Below are 26,339 nucleotides of genomic sequence, written 5' to 3'. Positions count from 1 at the left end.
GCTCAGGTCGACCAAGGGCGACAACTCAAGCCCAGGATCGATTTATCCGTACCTTGGCCTTGAGAAATCGTGTCATCACAGCAAATCAGATCAGCGCTCGTCTTCAAACAGACACTGGTGTGAGAGTGAGTGGCCAGACGATTCGGAATCGACTGCATAGGGGTCACCTTCGCGCCCGACGTCCTCGCGTGATCCCTTGTTTGAGAGATCACATTCAGGCAAGACGTCGTTGGTGTAGGGATCATCGACGCTGGAGCAATGTGATGTTTTCAGATGAGTCAAGGTTCACTGTTGATTTTTTGGACAGACGTAGGAGGGTGTGGCGTCGTCGAAACGAGCGCTTCCAAGACGTTAACGTCAGACATGATCGATTTGGGGGTGGTTCTGTTATGGTGTGGGGAGGCATCACTGTTGCTGGAAGAACGGCTTTACATGTTGTTGCAGGGCGTGTTACAGGCCAGTACTACCGGGACAACATCTTGGCAGTCCATGTCGTGCCGTTCGCACGACGTCATGGCCGCCGTTTCATCTTCCAGGATGACAACGCAAGATGTCACAGGGCCAGGATCGTTACAGGTTACCTCCAACAACAGAACATCACCACATTACCTTGGCCAGCACTGAGTCCCGACCTCTCCCCCATCGAGCATGTCTGGGACATGCTTGGACAGAGGTTACGTCAACGTCAACAACGTCCTGCCAATGTCCAAGAACTTGCTGCTGCGTTGCAACAGGAATGGGACAATCTGGACCAAAATGACCTTAGACGTCTCATTAGGAGTATGCCACGTCGGATCAATGCTTGTTTGGCAAACAGAGGAGGATTTACCCGTTACTGACTTGGTTGTGATGCTGTGGTAACTTTGCTGTTTGACCCCGGGTATCATTTTACCCTTATAATGGTCAGTCTGTGCCTTACTTAGTCTAACGATCATTTGGAATAAATCGATGAATGTGAACTTCATTTCATTTTGTCATTTGTTTCTTCGTCAGTTTCATTAGGTGACTTTAATAACACTTAAAAATCAAATATCCCCCTACTTTTTTTGAATAGTATATAATAAATAAGGCTACTACCGGTATTAGTAGTAGTAGGCTATTAGGCTAGATTACTAAAGTAAAAATAAATGTATTTCCAATTGGCCTAATGATAATGATAATATGTCAAGGATACCGCGATAAGGTAATAATATGTTATTAATATGACAATATTAATAGTATAGAATTATTTGTATTCAAGTATGCATCATTATGTTCTTTAGTCTCAAGACTAATTCAAGACCTGGCTAAGTTACTTCTACTTAGTCAATATGTGGCTAAATGGTCGAAATAGGACTAGGCTATCGCAGTAATCGGTAGACTAGGCTAGAAGCGCCGCGAATAATAATTAAACGGTTATAAGTATCATAATATATCATATAATTTGTAAATCGATTTAATATTTAGACTGACTCATTTCTTACCATTAAGTCTTCCATATTGTAGAACTTAATAAGTCTTAATTAGACTGTAATAACTGTTGATCACTGTCTCTTAGCTGACGTGAAAACGCGCAAGGGCATAGTGCGCCGAAACAACCGAACGCGGTTGCTTATATAACCTTCCATAGATATCACGTGACTATTATCCAATCCCTGCATGGGATTTCCTGTCGTCCAATGGGAATGCTTGAAATGGCACGCGCTCGTCTTCTAACAGTTAACATAGCGGTAAATGGAAGCGGAGAATCTCAAGCTGTATCTCCTATATACGTAAGTTTAATGAACTATAATGTAAGTTATAAAAGTAATTCATGTACAAGGAATTCATTAAAGAAATTATTGACAATATGTATTTATTGTGAAAATAAGCTAAATTCCACCATGGAAGTACACGTGACAACGAGACCGGCGAAAAGCCTAGATGTAAACAAAGTGATTGAAATGACAGCTAGCCGTCTATATAATTCGTAATATTACCCCCTTCCCTGAAAAGCATTCGCCCTGAATGACGATACATTATTATAACTGAGAAAATGCAAGTGCACAAAAATACATTACAATAATTATGTCAATAAACAATAGAGCATGCAATATTATAATATAACATTCAGTAAGAATAATGTAATTATTACCAGTATTTATAATTAATTATACTTTAACTTTAGGATAAGAATATGACTCAACAATTCAATTAACAATGAAACAATAACAGGAGGGCCTTGGAATTCGACGAGGTAAGTTAACAATATCTGAACCTACATGTAATTAATTATACAATACCACTACAGTACTAGAAAAGCCTAGTCGAAACGTCGCACAGTAATAAACAGACTAATATTGTTCCATATAATTTGTACCTGTGTATCTAAGCTAGTAGTAGGCCTACATCTATGCAATTTGAATAGCCTATGGTAAATAATATATATATAACTCTTTTAAATTGATTGACAATAAGAACAACAATATGTAGGAAGGCTTATAATATAAAATACAATTGTTTTATTAAATACAATAAGTCATCAATACGAATTGGTTTACAATTACATAGACCAGCAGCATATTTCTCTCATCCTGGAGCGTATGACTGTCTGTAATTCAGAAAGTTCGTAATAGATGGCTTCGAAGAGCAGTTATTGCAAATGATATTGCTGATTGGGTAGTATCCTGTTAACATCACTATTCTCTTTATTTCTTAGGTAATCAAGTATAACCATAAAGTGGCGAGGATTTCTGTCTATTCTGTAAGTATTAATTCCATCAATAATTTCAGGCTTTACAGGTGAATCTAGTTGTACTAACTCAGCCAGCAACGAGTTTGGATCAGATGTTAATGTGAATTTTGAAGTAGTAAATTTAAACCCCCCAACAATCAGGGTGACTGCTGTTCTTTAATGGCAGCTAGTTTTAAATCTGTTTTATTCGTTGGTGTGTAAGTTGGTTGACCTGGTGATACTGCACGGGATACAGACAATGAAGAAATTGATGTGGAAGATGGTGCTAGGGAAATTGTGTCAGCTTCTATTGAAAATGGTGGACAGCTAATCGGGGAAAGAGGAGATGGTGGTAAGGTTGGCTGAGGTGCTGGAGGCTGTGGTTCTGGGATCTCTCTTGACTTTTATTGCTCTCAGACTTGCGCTTAATGGTTTGTTGTCATTAATTCCTATACGATATTTTACGTTTTCTTTGAGCATTTTCCCTCTTGACTATATTTGCAGTATTTTCTTTTTCAGTGACTAGTGGTACAGTGATTCTTCTGGCCTCCTGCCTCGAGACAGGGCGTCTCAAAAAAGGTACTTATACTGTTTCTCCTGTTGTCTCTGAAAAGTCGATATTCTTTTTGCTCCTCAGGTCCGAATTTCATATTCTGTCGTTTTATAAGGTTCATGTTTGACCCCGGACATCTCTGGTGCCGCAACCCCCTTTACAAAGACCACTATATGATGAGCATTGGTAGGTAAATCCAGAATGCGCAGCAGACAAGTGTTATTCTACTGCTTGTAGAGTAGGCCTAACACACTCCCTCCCATTCTGTGGACAAATCTTGCATCTGTATCTGGTCACCTGAAGAATACATTGTAATAAAGGGTGTAAGAATTTTTTTTTTTTTTTTTTTTTCTTCTGCATTTTACTCGCACTGTTTTATATAACTAGTGTTTGGTTCGAAAATTATATTATCACTGCTTCCCAAGGTTTCCCTTGGACTGTTTTATTTGTGCATCCATAGAACTTAAGTTTATAATTTTCTTTATTTTATTAATATTTTAATTTTCGCCTCTTACTCCAACATATGGTTTTAAGTAATTGTGGTGAACAATTTTAATTTTTGTACACCTGTCTCCCTTTATTTTATAAACAACATCATTGAGTCTTTTTATAACACGAAATGGGCCTTCCCAGGGACAACTCAACATGGCCCCACTGTCTCGACTACGAAGGTTATACCACCAGATATAGTCCCCTATATTATATTTATTTAGCTGTATGCTACGGTCATGATCTTTCTTCATGACATTAGCGGATAATTTTAGCCGCTTACGAACAAAATTATGTATTTGATTTAAATTTTCAGAAAGTTCTGATACATATTCTGATTTGCTTTTTATTCTACTTTCAGGTTCAACCTTGCCTAAGATCAGATCAACAGGAAGTTTAATATTTTTACCGAAGACAACCTCATTAGGTGTAACTCTGGTCGATTCATGAACTGATGAACGATATGCTGTCATAAGAAGATGAATGTTTTTATCCCAGTCTCGTTTATTTTTTGGAAAGAAATGCAGATATCATGATAAGGTGTTGTATGCGTTTTCTCTATGTCGAATAACTTGCAGAGCTCTTGAAAAAGTTCAGATTCAAAATTTGAACCTTGGTCAGTATGAATCTGCATAGGAGCTCCAAATATAGAAAATACTCTATTAATTTATTAGCTACAGTAATAGCTTTTTGATTGGCCATGGGAATGGCATCGGTCCACTTTGAAAAATAATCAGCGACTACTAAAAGGTACATGTTTCCTTTGTCACTTTTTGGTAATGGTCCTAATATATCTATTCCCCATCTTTCCATTGGAGCACCCACAAGGTATGTTTGCATTGGTCCTTTGGCATGTTTGTTAGGATTTTTTCTAGAAGCACATTTAAGACAATTATTACAGTATTTATGAACATCATTGGTCATTTTGTACCAGAAATATCTTTGGCGTATTTTTGAGAGGGTTTTTGCCCTTCCCAGGTGTGCTCCGGTAACTCCATCGTGTAACTGCTGTAAAGCAATTATTTTAAGTCTAGGTGGCAGAACTATTTGAATTATTGGTTTTCCACCGTGGGGTACCTCCCATTTATGTGTTAAAAGATTGGACTCATAATGAAGTGAGTCAAATCTAGACCAGTAATATTTAATATTTTCATCACTGGATGATATTTCGGACCAAACTGGTCGTACCTTAGCGCAAAGCCAGGTAATAACTTTTGATAGAAGAGGATCCTGTGCCTGCAGCATTTTCACTTTCTCGGGATTTAACTTTTCTAGATTTATTTTGTTTTCATCATTTGTGTCAATTATTAATTTTGATTCACTTTCAGGTGGCACATTGAGAGGATTTTTATTTAGATTAGTAGAAGAATGTAATGCATCTATTTCCAGATCAAATGAGGTATGATCGTCATCTTTATTGCAGCCAATTTCATAATTATATCTTTGTTCAGCCGATGAAAAGTGTTTACATTCTTCAACACAAGGTCGCCTTGACATAGCGTCAGCATTTTTATGTATACCACCCTTTCTATATATAACTTGAAAGTGATAGTTTGACAAAAATTCGAACCATCGGGCGAGTTGGCGTTCTGGGTTCCTAAAATTTATTAGCCATGTGAGTGCACCATGGTCAGTCTTTACTTGAAAATAACGTCCATACAGATAATGGTGAAATTGTTTAATAGAGGCAACAATGGCTAATAATTCTCTACAAGTGACGCAATATTTACGCTCAGTATGACTAAGAGCTTTACTATAATAGGATAGAACCTTCTCAGATCCATCCTGTATTTGTGAGAGAACACTTTCCACACCAAAATTACTTGCGTCAGTATCAACAATATACATCCCTTCTTCTTGTGGAAAGGATAAAATTGGAGTATTAGTTAATTTATATTTGAGTGCATCGAATGAATTTTGGCATTCTAATGACCATTCTAATTTCTTATTTATTTCAGTCAATTTATGCAGAGGCCTTGCAAGGTCTGCAAAATTTTAACAAATTTACGGTAATAGGAACAATGTCCAAGGAACTGGCGCATCTCCTGAACAGATTTGGGAGTGGGCCATTCTCTAACTGCACGGGTTTTCTCTGGATCTGTTCCAACTCCTTTTTTGTTTACGATATGTCCCAAAAATGTAACTTCCCGCCTAAAAAGTTTACATTTCTTTGGGTTTATTTTTAGATTAGCCTCCCTTAGTCTTTGAAAAACTTTGGTTAAATTTTCTAAATGTCCATCGAATGTCGTTGAAAATACAATGATGTTGTCTAAGTAGACCATACAGATTTTCCAGTTTAATTGAGCGAGGACTTTGTCCATCAAACGGACAAATAATGAAGGTCCGTTGTACACCCCGAATGGAACTGATGTGAATTGATAAAGTCCACCTCCTTGTACTGAGAAGGCAGTCTTTACTCTGTCTTCTGGAGCAACTTTAACTTGCCAATATCCACTCTTTAAATCAAGTGTGGAAAAATATTTCGAACCGGTCAGCGCATCAAGCGTTGTGTTGGTGCGAGGGATAGGATGACTGTCTTTTACAGTTATCTCATTCAGTCGCCTATAATCTATACAAAATCTTAGTGTATCGTCCTTCTTTCTCACTAAGACTACTGGAGAGCACCAGGGACTTTCAGAAGGCTCTATGACATTTTTGTCTAACATATCTTGTATTTCTTCAACTTCTTTTACAGATGAAAGTGGTATTCGCCTTGGATTTTGTCGTATTGGTGGATGGTTACCTGTATTAATCTTATGTTCCACCAAATCAGTCATACCAAGATCATTTGGTGAGCTAGAAAAGTTATCTTGATATTTAATAAGTAACTGCTTTAGGCGTTTTTGCTCACTCACTCCAAGTTCGGACGCAGATTCCCTAAAAACATCGGAAAGGTGAGAGGGACAGGTGTCATTATCATTACCACCAGTCCTAACTTCACTGATTTTGATTCCCTTTTCATAATCATAACATTTATTGATTGATTCAATGGTAGCCACAATGGTATTTTTATACATTTTGCATTCAGTGTCATTTATATTTAAGATGCGGATGGGAACAGTACCAATCTCTGGATTCACTATAGTGCGAGCTACCAATATTTCATGTTTTTCCGTTAATTCTGCCGTTGGCTCCATGATTGTCTCCCTTGATCTAGGAATCGGATCAATAATCTTGCTTTTTATTATAATCTTGCTATAATCTCGCTAAACATACTCGGCTACATGAGGCATTACTGCTGTCTTGGTATCTAAAGCAAGGAATTTTCTTTCCTTTTATTTGTAAACAATTCTGATTAAGCAGAATATCTGCTGAAAAATTTGTAAGAAAATCAATTCCAAGAATTCCCTCCTGAGTAATATTTGCTATGAAAAATTCATGCTTGAATACTATTCCACCTAGTATCACATCTAAGTATATTTTCCCTATAAATGGCTTTTTATCTCCTGTAGCGGTAATAAGACTAATATTTACTGGAACAATGTTTGGGTTAATTAGTTTCTTAATGAATTTTTCACTCAAGAGTGATATGGTTGCTCCCGTATCTACTAGGAGAACACTGTGACTTTCTATTTCAGACTGAACGAACAGGCCAGTCTTGTCATCGTTAACACTACGAACAATAATATCTTTATTTGGTCTATCTATTTTATTGGGTCTTATAATATTTCCATGTATAGCTGAACTCTGACCCTCGACTTCAGCTCTAATTAGTTTTCCTGGTTGTACTGCTGCTTAAAGGTATGTCCACTTGGTTTAAATTCTGCCTGGCCTGGTCTTGCATGGTTTGCAGTTCTTGGTTTGTACCCATTATGATAATTCGTTCCGTCTTGCCAGTTTTTGTAGTTACCTCCCTTGAATGAAATTTTTTGATTATTTGAAGGCCTGAAAGACTGCACTCGATTATTGTTACCTCCATTCCAGTTACTTCTTTGCCTACTATTGTAGCTTTTATTCTGTTTCATAGTATTGACTAATTCTTGCGTTGAATTATTTAATGATACTATTGATTTATTCAAATTTTTTATGTCAATAATGTCTTCCTTTATTTCAGGATGAAACTGTGTTTGGTGTGTTGTATTATTGTGCACTCCTTCCTCTTGGGAAATAAGGTATACTGGCCTTCCTCTTTGTTTGTCGGCTTGTCTGTGAGCCTCTAGGCGAAGTGAGTGGGTCTCTGCTTCAGAAATGTCTTTAGGCTGTAATTCTCGAATTCTCAAATGCATGTCTGCATCGGAGATTGCATCAATAAAATGGTCAAGCGCCAATATACTTCGTATGGATGAATTTGCAGTCGGATATGCCTGTCTTGTCAACTTACGTATAGACTGGGCTAATTCGGGTAGTGTTTCATTTTTTCCATGTGTACGAGATTGAAGTCTTGCTCTGAAAACCTCAGACCTCTCGCTAGATCCAAATCGGACATGCAATGTTTGGCATACAGTATTAAAATCATGTTTATCTGTGTCACTTAGTTCTGTCAAAATGCCTCTAGCATCTCCTGTTAAACTGGTTGCTAAATATGATTTTTCATGGTATCCCCAGTCATTTATTTTGGCTATTGTGTTAAATTGACTTAAAAATTCATCCAGATCATTAGATCCGTCATATAGTTGAGGTTTAATCTTTACATTATTGTTAAACCTTCTATATCTAGGTTCACTATTATGATTACTATCGCCAATAGGAGTACTTAACAAATTATTTTGACAAAATTTATTTTCTGGAGTATTTGTTTGTACTCTTTCTTCTATAAAATTTACTTTATTTTTCAAATGACTATGTCCCCTCGAAACTGGTAAATATTTCCATTTAATTCTTGTTGAAATTGCAACCTATCTTGATGATTTTCTAATTTGATTTCTCTATGAAAAGAAAGCAATCTTTCATTTATTTTATCAAGCAAGGATTCAATATTAAAACCAGATTCATTGTTTATTTCAGATACAGAATTAACCGGCTCAAGATTATCTCCCATAACCTTCTTTGTTTAACCATACATAACATTAACAATTCCTTATAGATATTTCTATAGGAAAATGACATTTATACCATTAATTTAATGTTACCATTAATTTAATGTTATTAACAATTTTAATGCTCTTAATGTCCTCTCGGTCTACTAGCACATGGATGTTTTTAAATATATGAACCCCACTTCTGACACCAATGTAACGGGACTGTCTTTTGTGGCTCGCCAAAGAGCTCAGAGCAATCCTAGTGGGCTCGTCTCCATAAAGTTCTAGCATTCGACCAAAGAAATGACACAAGGCATTAATAAATAATCAATAAGTTTTATTTATACATGTATTAACAGGCCACTATATATAATAAATAATTGGCCTAATGATAATGAGTCAAGGATACCGCAATACGGTAATAATATGTTATTAATAATATGACAATATTAATAGTATAGAATTGTATAATATAAGTTATAAAAGTAATTCATGTACAAGGAATTCATTAAAGATATTACAAATTATTGACAATATGTATTTATTGTGAAAATAAGCTAAATTCCACCATGGAAGTACACTTCGGGTTTAACGTGACAACGAGACCGGCGAAAGGCCTAGATGTAAACAAAGTGATTGAAATGACAGCTAGCCTTCTATATAATTCGTAACAGGCACGATAACTTTTGTTTTAATTAAGTGAGAGTGATGAAACTCATTACCCTGACTAAGTTTGTTGATGAGAATTTTCTGCTTAGGCTAAGGATCGATAAGCAGTTCGATTGGTCGATACTTTGGAACACAATAACTCTCCTTCTAATTGAGGTAGAAGAATTTTCAAACTTTCATTCTGATAGAGAGTGATGAAACTTAGTGTATAGTTGATAATCAGTTTGATTGCTTGATACTTTTGAATGAATATGTGTCATCTATTTATTTTGGGATTTCGGCGGGGGACATCAGCCTCGGTGTTGGCTTGTTTCAAAGAAAATCAATTAACTAAACTGAGTAGTAGTACTCATCCACGGCGGTGCTTTAATAATAATAATAACTAGAACTGCGATGCAGTAATGACGGGTTTCACTGGTGCCACGTTGCCCTTGAACTTATGTCACTTCCGGTACCACGTTACCCATGAACATAAGTAACTTCTGGTACCAATGAAACCGTTGAACAGATTTCCACACATGTTATAAAGCAGAAGCAGAATCAACTAAATCCTGCAATATCAGTTACATTTATCCATTTGTTACCATGTGTTACATATGTCAAAATAATGATCCTGACAAAATTGGTTACTAAATTACCGGTAAGTTAGCTGATGAGACTTTCTAATGGGAAATTAAAATGCGAAAAAAAATCTTTAAAAGTGACCCTGACAAAATTGGTTACTTCTCAACAAGGGAAGATGCTAGAAGCAATTTTTTGGTAACTATAGCATCATTAAATCAGTCTATATGTTGGATAAATTTAAAGGAATATTGAATAACACTAATTTGAAGAAGCTATTTCAGTATTTGTTTTGAAGGCTAAAAATACAGTTTTCGGAATGTTGTCACTTTCGGTAAAAATAAATTTTGTAAATTGGTTTTATGAAATCACAATTCGAATTAGGCATCAAATGGTGAAACTTTTATAAAAATCAAATGATAATTGACAATTTCATGGACCAAAAACCATTAAAAGTGATTTGCAGAAAATCGTCTATTTCTCCCCAACAGGACAAGTTAGAAACCATTTTGTGATATCTATATGATCGTATGGATTCGTTCTATTTGTTGAATGGAATTAAATATCATTCTTTTAAAAACATAACAAATAAGACTCATTTGAATAAAATATCTGTTTCGAAGGTTAAAAATACAGTTGTCAAAATGGCGTCACTTTTGGTGATGACCTCCAACATGGGGACATAATGGTCTACTTTCCGGAATATGCGTATCTTATGGTATGATGCGTATGTTTTAGGCTCGGTTTTCTTTTTGTGGGGTTATCTTGACTGTCCTTGGACGCCAGGTACTTTCCGGAATATGCGTATCTTATGGTATGATGCGTATGTTTTAGGCTCGGTTTTCTTTTTGTGGGGTTATCTTGACTGTCCTTGGACGCCAGGCCACACAAGGCGAGTAGCCATATAGTTGCACAGCGACCCATTTCTAATTCCGGTGTGGCAGTTTCAGATGGTCCCTGGTGTGTGATTACCGTTTGGCGCATGCGCAGTTGTAGGAGTCACCTCACACCGTTACAGACGCGGTGTGCATTGACTCCTCGTGATAGGATTTCCCCTAAAATGTTCTTACGGTCAAATCAATATATTATAGACTATTATATATTTACAATATTACCACTAAGAGAGGATGCAAATTGACGATCTTTGATATTATTATATATACCCGTCCACAATGCGAACATTCTCTCTTGTATTTGGGCTGTCTACATGCATGTTTGAATGTACGTATGGGATGGTGTAATAAATCTATATTTATGTTAAAGAAATCGGAATAAGGAATTCCATACTTTTATATTTGTGTTAAATGAAGCCACGAAATATCAAAGGCCTTAATCTTCCTTTGGAGGTGAATTAATTGATAATTTCAAGCCAATCATCAATTTGTATGGTTTCCACTGATCGTACGTGTGTAGAACGACTAATCACTAAAAAAAAAAACAACGGCAACAAATCACGAACGAAGTATCAATTTCAAGCCAATCAACTTAGATCCGTTGATCGTGTAACTACTGATCACTAAAACAACAGCTAATCACGTCAACAAGTATTTTATTAATGACAAAACTCTAATCAAGTACATGATATATTTTTTCCTGTACTGACCAGTAGTCAGGAACCAACACACTGCAGGAAGTAGATATAGTTTCGTTGTTAAGGCAAACATCAGTTTCGGACATGCGCAAGTGCCCAGGAGAAAACACACACCAAGAGTCAACTCAAACTATCACACCGAGCACTACTTTTCAGCGACAGCCCATTGGGTAGGAAATGACGATATTTTTCACCCCTTAAAAACGGTTGCGTAATGAAGACAGCAAGTTACTGATTATGAAAGAAGGGTTCAAGACTAGAAAAGTAGAATTATGCGGATCAATTGGGTATTTGATGCACATTTCTGTCTACGATTTTCGTAATAGAATTCGAGTTACTCCGCTGCGCACTGATAACGTCATTTGGCGTTTTATACGACCGATCCCATTATTGGAGCCACCACCCCTACGCATGGTGCATTAAAATTTGATTGTATTTGTTGAAGTGAACATCGAAGTTTGTTCTACTTATCGTAGTTATAGGCCAGTAGCTGATACCAAATATTACCAGAAGAAACATTTTGCTCCGGCGTCAGGAATTTTAAAAGAACTTTACTTTGACTGATAGAAATATATAGAAGTTTGTTCTACTTATCTTAGTTATTGGCCAGTAGCTGATACCAAATAATGTACCAGAAGAAACATTTTGCTCCGGTGTGACCATAGGCGTACGGCTCGATGACAGTTAGGGGCAGAACCCGAAATGCCCGAAACAATTTGGGGTTTACAGAGAGCGCCGGTCTTCCTTGAGAGGGGCGAAAAGAGCGGAGCTTACCTCGCCCCCACCCCCTCAAAAGAAAATTTTGGAATATTTGACGGCTGGAAAAACGTTTTCCTGCTATTTCGGCCCGTGAACAAAGTAACTTCAAAGTGGTATAATTCCAATCAATCGTTTACGGGACCGTTGGGAGAAAATTTAACTGCCGCAAACGCGTTTTCCTGCTATTCCAGTCTGTGAATACAGCAACTTCAATTTGGTCCAACAGCCTACCTGGCTGACCGGAATTCCAAACAACCAATCAATCGTCGCTGGGTTCGGGGTATACCCTCCCGGAGAAAATTTTGAAAATTTACCAACCACAAATGCGCTTTCTGCTATTCTAGCCCGTGTAAACTCCAAAAGTATCCAATGGTTTTGTAACCGAAATCCCACTCTGAATTCCAACCATCCAACCAGACTGTTGCAGCTGCATTCACACATAATAATCGATGCCCGAAAAATGTCGCACAAAGTAGAGTGGCTCCAGGCAACATTTTTAAATCCATAGTCAACTCAGTACAAATTCGTGGTATTCAATTAAAAGAAAAGTAAAATTAGTGTTATATTAGGGCTCGATAACAGTAAGGGGAGCAAAACTAGAAATGCCCGAAAAAATTTCGGGTTTACAGACAGCGGCGCCGGTTTTCTTCGAGAGGCGAAGAAGCGGAACTGACCTTGTATGGACCCCCCCAAGAAAATTTTGGACTATTTGACAGCCGCAAACTCGTTTTCCTGCTATTCCAGCCCGTAAAATTAGTGTTTTGTTAGATTTCGGATACTTTATTTTGTCAAGTAGATGAAATAATTTTTTTTTTTTCACTTTACCCGTCTGCGCCCGAAAAGTCAGCCTATGGGTGTGACAGTTTCATTTGACTTGAAATTGATACTTCTATCGTTCGTGATTTGTTGCCGTTGTTTTTTTAGTGATTAGGCGATAGCCTACACGTACGATCAGTGGAAACCATACAAATTGATGATTGACTTGAAATTGTCTCTGAATTCACCTCCAAAGACTTGTCTGCGATATCACTTATGTGGAAGCAGACGTTAAACTTTAAACACCAAGAACGAACGAACGAACCTCCAAAGACAGACAGATTAAGGTCTTTGATATTCCCGTGGCTTCATTTATCACAGACGTATAAAAGAATGGAATTTCTTATTCTCTCTGAGTAGCATCAAATCAATAGAATCGAACTCCTCCAAAAACAGGCAGATCCTAATCCACCAAGTCAGGGACCACATTCATAAAATTAAAACCAGTGGGAGGGAGGTGATCCTTGCATGGATCCCTTCCCACGTCAACATCTTTGGCAACGAACAGGTCGACAAGCTAGCGAAGGAGGGTTTGTCACTAAATGAAATATATATGGGTTAGGAATTTGCAAGCATAGCAAAAGAGAAGATTAAAAATGCATGGAAATCCCGTCTAAAACAAGAAACACCCATCGCTATTAAATATACTGAGCGCCATGGAAAACGCATCACTTAGTTTTTCGTATAACAAAATGATCCTGTAAACATCTTATTTATTTTGCTTCTCATTGTGAACAATATTCAAATGGGAACACATCAATAACACATTTGTACACATATGGATGTTTAATCTGTAATCAACGGTACAAAGTCAGAGGGGTCAAAATCAAAAGTACGACACAGATGTCAGTAGCACGTGTGTCCTCCACGGGCTCTTACACACGCTGTGCAGCGACGTCGCATGGAATTTACCAATGTTTGAAAGAAAGCCTGGGGCAAATTGTTCCATTCTTGGACAAGAGCAGCTTCTAAAGCAGCAATGGTGTGCATCTGTGGTCTCCGATACAGACGGCGTCCAGTCCCATCCCAGACATGTTCTATCGGTGCCATGTCCGGAGACATGGCTGGCCAGTCCAAGACATTGATGTTGTTAGCAGCCAGGTAGTCCATACTAAAACGGGCGGTATGCGGACGTGCATTATCCTGTTGGAAGTGCTGAAGTTGTGGGTGCGCTCGAAACATCGGAACAAGAATTGGTTGCAAGACATCATCACGGTAGGCTACAGCATTAACGCGACCCCTGCAAATGTATAGGGCAGTCCGGTGATGAAATGTGAAGCCTCCCCACACCATTACACTTCCCCCACCCCCATCGATTCGTTTCGAATACGCAGCAGTCTGCAAGACGTTCCCCAAGACGTCTCCACACACGTTAACGGGCATCCGCGTGATAAAGATGAAAGCGACTCTCATCACTGAAGAGCACACTTCCCCATGTCTGGTGTCCTTGAGCCCATATCAAACGCCGATGACGGTGATGATCCCTGAGGATAGCTCCAACATAAGGTCGTCGTACACGTAGTCCTACTTCTCTTGGACGACGTCTTACGGTGTTGGCACTTACTGGTCCTTGTCTTCCGACGACTGCTGCACCTGTTCGAGTCGCTGGGCGACCCGGATGTAGCGGTCTTGAGCCTGGGTTGTAACGCGTTGTGGACCAGGACGTTGACGGTCACGTGTTGATCCAGTAACTCGAACACGTTCCACCAACCTTACAATAGTAGACTGATGACAATTGAAGTGTCTGGCAATAGCACGTGTAGACATGCCAGCCCTGGACATTCCCATGGCTTCATTCCGTTGATTTTCAGTAAGTCTCGGCATCTCTAGCTCGATTCCTTCACACGTCCAACAACAAATTACGACAGATTGACGTTTCACAGTTCATGTACTGCACATTAAGTTGAAAACATGCTTTTAAAGGGCTCACACACAATGCTGCACGTGAATATTGGGGTTTTCATGTGCATCTCGTGCAATTTTTTTTGTGCACACGTGCCGATATTTTTTGCGTTGGGGAGCATTGTGTGAAACAATAGTTCATAGTATTGCATAATATTATACATACAAAACCACCTAGGAATAAAATATTTGGGAAAAAAAGTGATGCGTTTTCCATGGCGCTCAGTATAGATAGCATCTTGTAGACAAGGTTTACATTAATCATCTTCATTCAAAATATGCAAACTCATCACGAGGCTGAAAACAATAGATGTAGTCAAAGACCACACCTATACACCAGTCAAATGCCCGTGTGGACACTTTGCAACAACTTCACACCTACTAATCGACTGCAATCAACTGAAGAAAGAACGCCAATCAATGATTGACAAACTGACAGGGAAGGGAAGAACACTTTTTCTCAAATCTCTACTCTCTCCACCGCCAGATGATAGATACTGGACCTCTCAGCTTATCTTGTTGTTGTTGTTGTTGTTGTTTATTACAGATTTAACGTCCATTACAATGAATTTGATATTATGGACAGGTTGATTTAATTAAGTTATTTACACTTGAAAATTGTTAAAAACACAAAATAAAATGGTCCTCGGATACCAAAAGTTCCTTTAAGCACACTTATAAATTCGCTGTCGTGAGAAGGGAGGGCGGGTCATCTTCTCCCTTTGGCATAGTAAAGTTAAAACAGGAGGGCCAACTGACTGATGTTTGGCGTCATCAGAGCGGATAGAAAAAAAAACGTGGGGAAAAAGAATCCGCTGGCTTTGTGGAAAAGCGTATGTGGGATTTCATTGAGGAAATAGGTTTAACAAAACATATATAATGGTATCCGTAAGCCAGGTAGTACGCAAAAATGTCTCCTAGGGAGAAGCGTAACCCATCTGGCAACTAAACTAATTAAAAAAACACCGAGCAGGACGGGGCGCAAACATGTCCCCACGAGGGAAACGTTCCGTCTTGCACAAACCAATTAAAACAACCTAAGCAGGGCGGTACGCAATAATGACCCCAAAAGAGGGTAACGCAAACCACCTTGCACCCCATCTTATTATATTATATCAAATATATACTTAAATCAAGATTGATTGTACATCCATGTAATTTTTTATAATGTTGTATTGTACTTACAAATGAAATTAAGAACATTTTAAACTAACTTTATATATACGTTCAACCACGGGCGCCGGAACGGCCACGAGGGCCAGGGTACCAAAAGATAGGAGGGGTCCGGAGGGTGGGGTCTCTCCCACTGGCCCCTAGAAAATTTAGAAATTTGTAAATTCCGAGAACGCTGTTTAGAGCGCCTCTAGCATTCCAAATTCCAACATAAAACCCTTCAAAATACATGATAATGAAAGAGACAAAAGCCTGTTTATTCACAATTTTCGTATCATGAGCAATTCATCTCATAAAAAAAATCTTTTTAATTTGACTTTCAATACACTAATCTTCATCAAGGAAATAGAATAAGCTTTTTGAACATGACAGTAGATTTAGAGACACGATTCTTGTAGGCGAAAGACCGAAGACATTTATCGTTCAAGTTCGTTGCAACAACCTCTGTGGGAGATTTTAATTTTTTAAATTACATGTCTCTTTGTACTAATTTAAAAAAAAACAGATCTCCACACATTCAGCATGTGCCAGTATTTATTAATTATTTTTTAAAAATGGAATTCTTTTTAACCTAATCACCTAAAAAATAAACATTACACGCGTAGGAATACGCACTATGATCTATGATCAATGCCGAGTGCCATTTTGGCCAATCAAAATAAAGAAAACTTCTAGCCCCGATCCTTCAATCATGGCGTATTTACTCAACAAGGGCACATTTTTCTGGCATTCTGACCAGAAAAATGAAGTGCCTTATTCATCAGAATGCAACACAGCCTTGCAAGTTACTGGTTTTTAACGACAACACCTGGAGGCATTGTGTGGAATATTCAAAACAGTGGCAGACTTTGGATGGAGAAGAAAGAATTAAAAAAACATTGCAATCACGTATCGAGATGTGTTCGAACTCGAAGGTATGTTTGTATGTTATTATTAGTTATTTTATTATTATTTTCTTAGTCTTAGTATTTACGTTGGTTGTTAGAAATATATAAAGTACTTGTTCACAATAAATGGTTTCACGCAAACCATGGGTGGGCAAACTTTCAAGTTTTAAAACTAAACCGAAGCCTAAAGTTTAGGCTAAACTGGTGAAGGGCAAAACATTTTTATGAAACATAACAACTAACAAATTACATTAGTCATTAATTACAATGTCAAGGGTTATGAAATATCATTTTCAATAAAGTAATAATATGTAACAGGCATTGCCTGAGTAGAGCGAAGCTGATTGTCAAATATAAAACCTTCATAATTAATTTTCTCAAGTGATACAAAAAAATGTTAAATAATTTTGTTTTTCAAAAGTGATTTTTATTTAGATCTAAATTTTATACATTAATTTTGTTTTTAAAAAAAGAACAAAGAGGTGTGAGAATTATTTTCATTGACGTAAAAAATATATGACGTCATTGATTAGACGCGTCATAGAAATAGTTCTATGAGGCGCGTAATCTCACTTGGGCGAGATTTGGTGTGTAGAATTATTTCTGTTAGCTACGTGATCTCGCTTGGGCGAGATTTGGTAAGTTGACATGCGCATTGCCTGTTTTGCCCAGTGTATCCGGTTCCTGTCTGAATTTTGTTTTAATCGCACAATACTGGATCTTCAATGAGTCGTGTTCTATTTTTCACTCGGCAACCCGGCATATCTCTGCAGATTTCACTCGGCCAACTTCGGTTATTCCTCTACACCAAACCATGTTTCCAAACAGAGTTATCTTTCCGTGACCCGCAAATTATATTTTTAACAATGAGTTGAATTCTATTTTTCACTCGGCAAACTTCGACAGATTCCGAAAAACCTCGGCAGAGCTATATATATAGAAACTATAATATAGCCAAAGAAATATATACTGACAGTATATATTTCAATGATATAACTCTACGACTTGTCACTTGATCCATTTTCCAAACTGAGTTATCTTCTCGAGACAATAGACCTATTGTATGATTTCCCTACCGATCGCCGCCATTTGGAACTACGACACTGCCGTCACTTGACGTAAGGTTTAGCTTCTACCTACTTTTACGAAATTTCTTGATCATTTTAAATAAAAGCAATTAAGCGGTTATGGCTGAACTTTGTCTATTCGGTCATTTTATTCATCGTGTATCCCATAGGATTGGTAATAGACTACCACGTCATTTGGGGGGTGGGGGACGTATCCATCGTGTTTGGCGTAGCGGAGGGACGTCACTAAATTTAAGACAGGATGTAGGAAAGATTCCTGTTAGCGTTGATGTTGTTTTCGTTCAGACTGGGGGTAATGACATAGGTCTACACAATCAACAGGCTGTTCGCATTGTTAACGACATAATTAACTTAGTTAATTTGATTCGTCAGCAATGCCCATGGGCTGTTATTGTTGTGGGCAATTTGTTTGCTCGCCTCAAACCTCGTGGTCTGAGTGATAAGCAGTACAACGAAGTTAAGAATTCGGTGAACAACCTGCTCCACCACAGGTTGTCATTTTTATATCGAGTGCTTTTTTGGAATTCCAGTCGGGAGACGAGGTATAGGGCATTGCACTTCGATCGTTGGGGAGTTCACCTTAATGCTGCAGGCAATCGTCTTTTTGCCAATTCGATTCGTGCTGCATTTATGATGGCTCTTTTCCTATTCAACGAGTGAACTGTTCACTTATTATTAATTCTATCATTGTCCATTTTCTTGGTGGGAGCATTATGGTTTAGTAATGCACCACAATGCAATATTTGAAAACAAAAATCTACATTCAAATCTTATCTGGAACAGTTCATTGTGTTACAAGCCATTTGTTCTTAATAGATAGCCGAATTTCTTTTAAATGTTGTAATACTACTAGGGTGATTTGATGATATTCATCGTTAGTTGGCAATTGGTGTGCATGAAAGTATTCTAAAATTGCTTCCAGAATATTTTTTTGAGATTCGAAAGATCACTTCATTATTTTAACTCTGGCTGACATATTTTATAGTTTTGAAATAAGCCTAAAAAGTCTGTACTTTATAAAACTTTATGAACTGGATTTTTGCTGTTTTGTAGTATACCTATCACGGTCAGCATGGGCAGATATGGAAATCTTGGCAAAAACAAAATAAGTTAATTAATGTCTAATTAATAATTTAGATAAGATTTCAGGCCTAAAGAAAGACCTGAAATTGACAGGTTTAGCTCTTGCATAATGCATGTTTAATATTTTTCACAATAATCTCATTAAAAACACAGATTCTGCTTTATTTTTATTTTTATTCAAGCATGTATTACGTATAAAATTCTTTTTTTGCCCATCTACATAAGACCAGTGGGGCGAGTTTGGGTGGTCGAAGCGTTAATGCGTCATTATCCGCTTGTACATGACAAGGAGTAGGGTCGTCTGTTCAACCTCGTGCGTTTTCTCCATGTCCTCAGGGTTTCCTTCCACTGCTAAAGACCCCTAATGAAATAAAATGAACAATTTCTTGTGAACGCTCTAACGCCAAAAGTTATCATCCAATTGTTTTAAAATTGATATATGTTTTCATTAGTGAGATGAAGAAGCCTATTTAATTTCAATAACTTCCGTTTATTAAGTCTAGAGTTATGGCCCTTGTTTCACTTTGTTGAACCTTGTGAACGCTCTAATGCCAAAAGTTAACATACGATCTTTGTGAAATTTATATGCAATATTTATGTTAGTGAAACGAAGAAGCCTATTGAATTTCAACAACTTCTGTTTATTACGTCTAGAGTTATGGCCCTTGTTTCACTTTATTGAACCTTGTGAACGCTCTAACTCCAAAAGTTATCATCCGATCTTTCTGAAATTTACATGCATTATTTAAATTAGTGAAACGAAGAAGCCTATTGAATTTCAGCGATTTCCGTTTTTTTACGTCTAGAGTTATGGCTCTTGTTTCACTTTATTGAACCTTGTGAACGCTCTAACTCCAACAGTTATCATCCGATCTTTCTGAGTTATGGCCCTTGTTTCATGTTATTGAACCTTGTACATTGTAAACGCTCAAACGACAAAAGTTATCAACCGATCTGTATGAAATTTAAATGCATCATTTAAATTAGTAAAACAAAGAAGCCTATTGAATTTCAGCCATTTCCGTTAATCATCTAGAGTTATGGCCATTGTTTCACTTTGTTGAATCTTGTGAACGCTCTAATGACAACAGTTATCATCCGATCTGTTTGAAATTGATATGCATGATTTAAATTAGTGAAACGAAGAATCCTATTGAAGTTCAGCAATTTCCTTTAATTACGCCATGAGTTATGGCCCTTGTTTCACTTTGTTGTACCTTGTGGTTGCTTTGACGACAAAAGTTATTATCCGATCTGTATGAAATTTAAAGGTATCGTTTAAATTAGTAAAACGAACAAGCCTATTGAGTTTCAGCAAATTTCCGTTAATTACATCTAGAGTTATGGCCCTTGTTTCACATTGTTGAATCTTGTGAACGCTTGAACGACAAAAGTTATCACCCAATCTGTATGAAATTCATATGCATCATTTAAATTAGTGAAATGAAGAAGCCTATTGAATTTCAGCAATTTCTGTCAATTACTTCTAGAGTTATGGCCCTTGTTCTACTTTGTTGAATCTTGTGAATGTTCGAACGACAAAAGTTATCATCCGATCTGTATGAAATTGATATGTATTATTTGAATTAGTAAAACGAAAAAGTCTGTCGAATTTCAATAATTTCTGTAGATTACTTCCTGAGTTACAGCCCTTGTTTTAGTTTTTAGAACCTTGTTAACCCTCAAACGACGAAAATTATATGAAGTTGTCTATTAAATGCCCCCTAATTACCTACAAAAGAACAACTCTTGTCGACCGCTCGGACGATTTAGCTGCTGTGGGCGTATGTTTAGTTGCCTGGCAACCTATCTTTATATAATGTAGGCCCTATTTAGCTCAGGAATCCATAGCCCTAAAGCTAATTCAAGTATTCAATAGAATAACTTACCTCTATGACTGGTTGTGTTTCTTAGAGCTTAAACAAGATATCAGCTGCTGCAAAATTTCTAGAGCCTATCTTACTAAGAGACACTGCAGGTTCGGTTCCAACATCTTCCTTTTGTATCTTCATCTGACATCTTAAAGTAAAAAAAGAGAGAAATGGGGATTAACACTCACACAAAACAAACCAACATTTTTGGACTGACACCCAGGAGGTTTGACTCAATGAAAGACCTTATGAGCTTGGACCACTCAACCACCCCTAAAAACAAAAGAAGAGTAACAAGCAAACTGAACATTTCAAAATTTTGATCAATGGGACAAGACTAGATCTTAAAGCTACAATTTCATATTTGTTAAGTTATATTTTTAAAATTTATTAAAATAAAGCCTTAAAATAGATGGTATCCATACACAGTCCTACCTTGTTAAATAATAATCCTATTAATCCTATAATTCACTATTGCCAGCTGCGAAATTGGCAAAATTATCATTTTCGAATTCCAACATTTGAAGATAGCTAATGCATGGAGGCAATAGGAAAACAAGGGAGGTAATTGTGTTATTATTTCCTGTGTCAATGATTTTTAAGGGTGGGAAATAATGCCCATAGTCGTATAATAGTGAGTTGATAACCTATTGAGCAAAAGACATAGAAATAATTATGTTTTGACTTTCATAGAAAATATGAAATTCTGGCTTGAAGGCTAAGGCCAGGAAACACAGCCTAGGTCTTACAGTTAAGCCTAAGGCCGGAAGACGCAAGACTACAGTAGGTCTTAAGAGATTCAAGACTAGGTCTTAAGAGACACAAGACTAGGCCTTACAGTTGAGGCCAGAAGATACAAGACTAAGCCTTACAGTTGAGACCGGAAGACACAAGACTAGGCCTTAAGATTATGGCCGGGAGACCAGACTAGGCCTTAAGGCAACTTACCTGAATACACGATCATCATTGTCAAAAAACTCCCATTCCAACAACATATTGTTGACAAAACATGAATGTTGTAAAATATAGAAACCTTGAACTTTACGATCTACTATCCAACTGACGTCCTCAAAGACAACGATATCCTTGGCTGGTAGTGTTGATATAGGTTTTCGGGTCCATTGTAAGCGATGAAGATTCGAACAGTTATCTTCCAAAATGCAGTTGCCCTTGACACGAAAGTCGATAACATCTGTTGCTGCTTGGTCGTGTGGTTGAAGTTTACTGTGTTGGGGGGGGATGAACTCGGGGTCACAGTTCGTCAAAACCTCTCGGGCTTTAGAGTAAGCGTCTGCTTGGGCATCTGTTCGGTTCTATTTCTGTGTTCATGCTACGACGGTACAGACAAATGGGCGTCAATTTTACATCGTTGAAAATTCCACCCAAGACAGTAATGATGGATGCAGGATGCGTGGCACTGCTAAGTTCGTTCATTTTGACAAACTTTTCACGGAGATCAAATGCCCTAGGATTTGGTGCTGCCTTTACCAAAGTGCTCTGAACCTGTGCTTCTGCTTCTGTTATGACAGACTGTTCGACACCATCTAAGATGTTACCATGTTCAACATTCATGGTGGTCAGTCGTTCAACCACCATATTATAACACAATGACTTAGCAGTTTTTTTGGAAACTGAAACACCTGCACCTTGTAGTATGTTGTCAATAAAGTACATGCCCTTATGATAAACTTTCCCTGATTCAGCTTTACAACTCTCTACATCATATCGACAACGGACTCGACATTTAGCCACAGGGGCCGCCAACTCCATTTTGCTGATTGAATTGGTTGAAGCATATTTAGGATTGGTTAGAATATCTTGGATCTGTTTCAAAATAGATGGTGGGGGTAACTCTGCAATTGTTTCTTTCTCCATCTTAGCAACGGTCGAGTTAAAATTCTCCAGTTTCTCCTTGATAACTTTTGGGGTCATATCATCCTGGTTCAAAATTTCAGTGACAGGAAGGGTACGATAAAGTTCCACCGCCTTCTTGAAACATGACAGTTTGATTTCTTTCTTGTTGATGCCGATAGCTCTGGCTAGGAACACACCACCCAGATTAAGTCGGCCAGTGAAAAAGGATCCGTTCTTTCCTTGTACCATGCCATCGATCAAAAAATCTGGTCTAATTCCAACTTTACAACTCAGAGAATTCTCAAACAACTAAAATGAAATAAAATAGGATTTAATGGGAAAGAGGAAAATGGGCTTTATTGTTCACTCGATGCTAGGTCATTTCGGGACTAACATATAGTTCATTTTATTTCATTAGGGGTCTTTAGCAGTGGAAGGAAACCCTGAGGACATGGAGAAAACGCACTTATTTGAACAGACGACCCTACTCCTTGTCACGTACAAGCGGATAATGACGCATTAACGCTTCGACCACCCAAACTCGCCCCACTGGTCTTATGTAGGTGGGCAAATAAAAGAATTTTATACGTAATACATGCTTGAATAAAAATAAAAATAAAGCAGAATCTGTGTTTTTAATGAGATTATTGTGAAAAATATTAAACATGCATTATGCAAGAGCTAAACCTGTCAATTTCAGGTCTTTCTTTAGGCCTGAAATCTTATCTAAATTATTAATTAGACATTAATTAACTTATTTTGTTTTTGCCAAGATTTCCATATCTGCCCATGCTGACCGTGATAGGTATACTACAAAACAGCAAAAATCCAGTTCATAAAGTTTTATAAAGTACAGACTTTTTAGGCTTATTTCAAAACTATAAAATATGTCAGCCAGAGTTAAAATAATGAAGTGATCTTTCGAAGCAATTTTAGAATACTTTCATGCACACCGAATTGCCAACTAACGATGAATATCATCAAATCACCCTAGTAGTATTACAACATTTAAAAGAAATTCGGCTATCTATTAAGAACAAATGGCTTGTAACACAATGAACTGTTCCAGATAAGATTTGAATGTAGATTTTTGTTTTCAAATATTGACAGTGGGACTTTAAATTGTTAATGTATATCCTTTTTACTACTACCTCTTCAACTTATTTTTAATTGATCAATCCATTCCAGAATTATCCAAAGTGTCAATGCTTAATCAACTCTAAATGTTCTCATGTGATTACTTAATAAATAAACGTCACTGGAAAAGCTTCAAAATCATTTTAAATACATGTAATGCAAGTAATTATGTCAAGATATCCTTTCCATACATGTGAGTGTGTATAACGCAAACCCGAATGTCAATATCACCTGCAATCAGGGAAATTTCAATGTAAGTCATAACTTTGCTCAAATTCTACCTTACATTTCTGACTTCTATGAGTACAATAATTAAATCATTTCTACATTTTATTTTCCAAACAAGTATTGAAATGACTTAAAACCATTCTAACATCCATCTTCATTAGCCTAGTCACATCCTAACTTACAAAAAAAGTGTAGTTAAAAAGTAATTTGAACGAAAATGGACATCGCAGTAGAACAGAGAGAAGCTATCCTTGACATTGCATGAGAGCTGATTAATAGATTATGGTCTGGATAAGTTAATTAATGTCTAATTTAGTAATTAATAGTTTTTATAACATTTAAGGCCTAAAGTTTAAAAGAAAGACCTACGAATACAATAGGCAGATTTTGCTCTTGCATAATGTATGTTTAATATAAATTATTGAAATTTAACTGGCTTCTTTATTTTACAAATTTAAATAATGCATATAAATTTAATACAGAAAAGATCACATGATATCTTTATTTGTTTACAAGGTCAAGTTATAATATTCATTAAAAAAAAAAATGTAAACTTACATGTCAAACACCTGAGTCACTTTACTAAGGTTTAACTTTAAGATTTGAAGGCTACCGGTAGTGCATTGTGGTGCATTACTAAACCATAATGCTCCCACCAAGAAAATGGACAACGATAGAATTAATAATAACAAGTGAACAGTTCACTCGTTGAATAGGGAAAGAGCCATCATAAATGCTGCACGAATCGAATTGGCAAAAAGACGATTGCCTGCAGCATTAAGGTGAACTCCCCAACGATCGAAGTGCAATGCCCTATAGCTCGTCTTCCGACTGGAATTCCAAAAAAGCACTTGATATAAAAATGACAACCTGTGGCGGAGCAGGTTGTTCACCGAATTCTTAACTTCGCTGTACTGCTTATCACTCAGACCACGTCAAGTGACGGCAGTGTCGTAGTTCCAAATGGCGGCGATCGGTAGGGAAATCATACAATAGGCCTATTGTCTCGAGAAGATAACTCAGTTTGGAAAATGTATCAAGGATCAAGTCGTAGAGTTATATCATTGAAATATATACTGTCAGTATATATTTCTTTGGCTATATTATAGTTTCTATATATATAGCTCTGCCGAGGTTTTCCGGAATCTGTCGAAGTTTGCCGAGTGAAAAATAGAATTCAACTCATTGTTAAAAATATAATTTGCGGGTCACGGAAAGATAACTCTGTTTGGAAACATGGTTTGGTGTAGAGGAATAACCGAAGTTGGCCGAGTGAAATCTGCAGAGATATGCCGGGTTGCCGAGTGAAAAATAGAACACGACTCATTGAAGATCCAGTATTGTGCGATTAAAACAAAATTCAGACAGGAACCGGATACACTGGGCAAAACAGGCAATGCGCATGTCTACTTACCAAATCTCGCTCAAGCGAGATCACGTAACTAACAAAAATAATTCTACACATCAAATCTCACCCAAGTGAGATTACGCGCCTCATAGAACTATTTCTATGACGCGTCTAATCAATGACGTCATATATTTTTTACGTCAATGAAAATAATTCTCACACCTCTTTGTTCTTTTTTTAAAAACAAAATTAATGTATAAAATTTAGATCTAAATAAAAATCACTTTTGAAAAACAAAATTATTTAACATTTTTTGTATCACTTGAGAAAATTAATTATGAAGGTTTTATATTTGACAATAATCAGCTTCGCTCTACTCAGGCAATGCCTGTTACATATTATTACTTTATTGAAAATGATATTTCATAACCCTTGACATTGTAATTAATGACTAATGTAATTTGTTAGTTATGTTTCATAAAAATGTTTTGCCCTTCACCAGTTTAGGCTTCGGTTTTGTTTTAAAACTTGAAAGTTTGCCCACCACTGTTTTACGTGAAACCATTTATTGTGAACAAGTACTTTATATATTTCTAACAACAACCAACGTAAATACTAAGACTAAGAAAATATTAATAATAAAATAACTAATAATAACATACAAACATACCTTCGAGTTC

The 26,339-nt window shown here is 37.0% G+C and overlaps 1 protein-coding gene across 1 annotated transcript in view; it reads right to left on the bottom strand.

The window, feature by feature from the left end:
• The window catches only part of LOC126811236 (uncharacterized), a 56,867-nt gene extending 31,197 nt beyond the window's left edge, over positions 1–25,670 (bottom strand). Inside the window, exons 1-3 of the mRNA XM_056098527.1 lie at positions 24,870–25,670; positions 22,041–23,255; positions 21,111–21,240 (exon numbers count right to left, since the gene is read on the bottom strand). The gene's annotated coding sequence lies outside the window, so the exon portion shown is untranslated. The remainder of the gene's footprint in view (positions 1–21,110; positions 21,241–22,040; positions 23,256–24,869) is intronic.
• Between the last annotated feature and the right edge of the window lie 669 nt (positions 25,671–26,339).

Source organism: Patella vulgata, chromosome 2, assembly GCF_932274485.2.
Source record: "Patella vulgata chromosome 2, xgPatVulg1.2, whole genome shotgun sequence".
Classification (NCBI taxonomy): domain Eukaryota; kingdom Metazoa; phylum Mollusca; class Gastropoda; family Patellidae; genus Patella; species Patella vulgata.
This window is presented reverse-complemented; position numbering and strand designations above follow the sequence as displayed.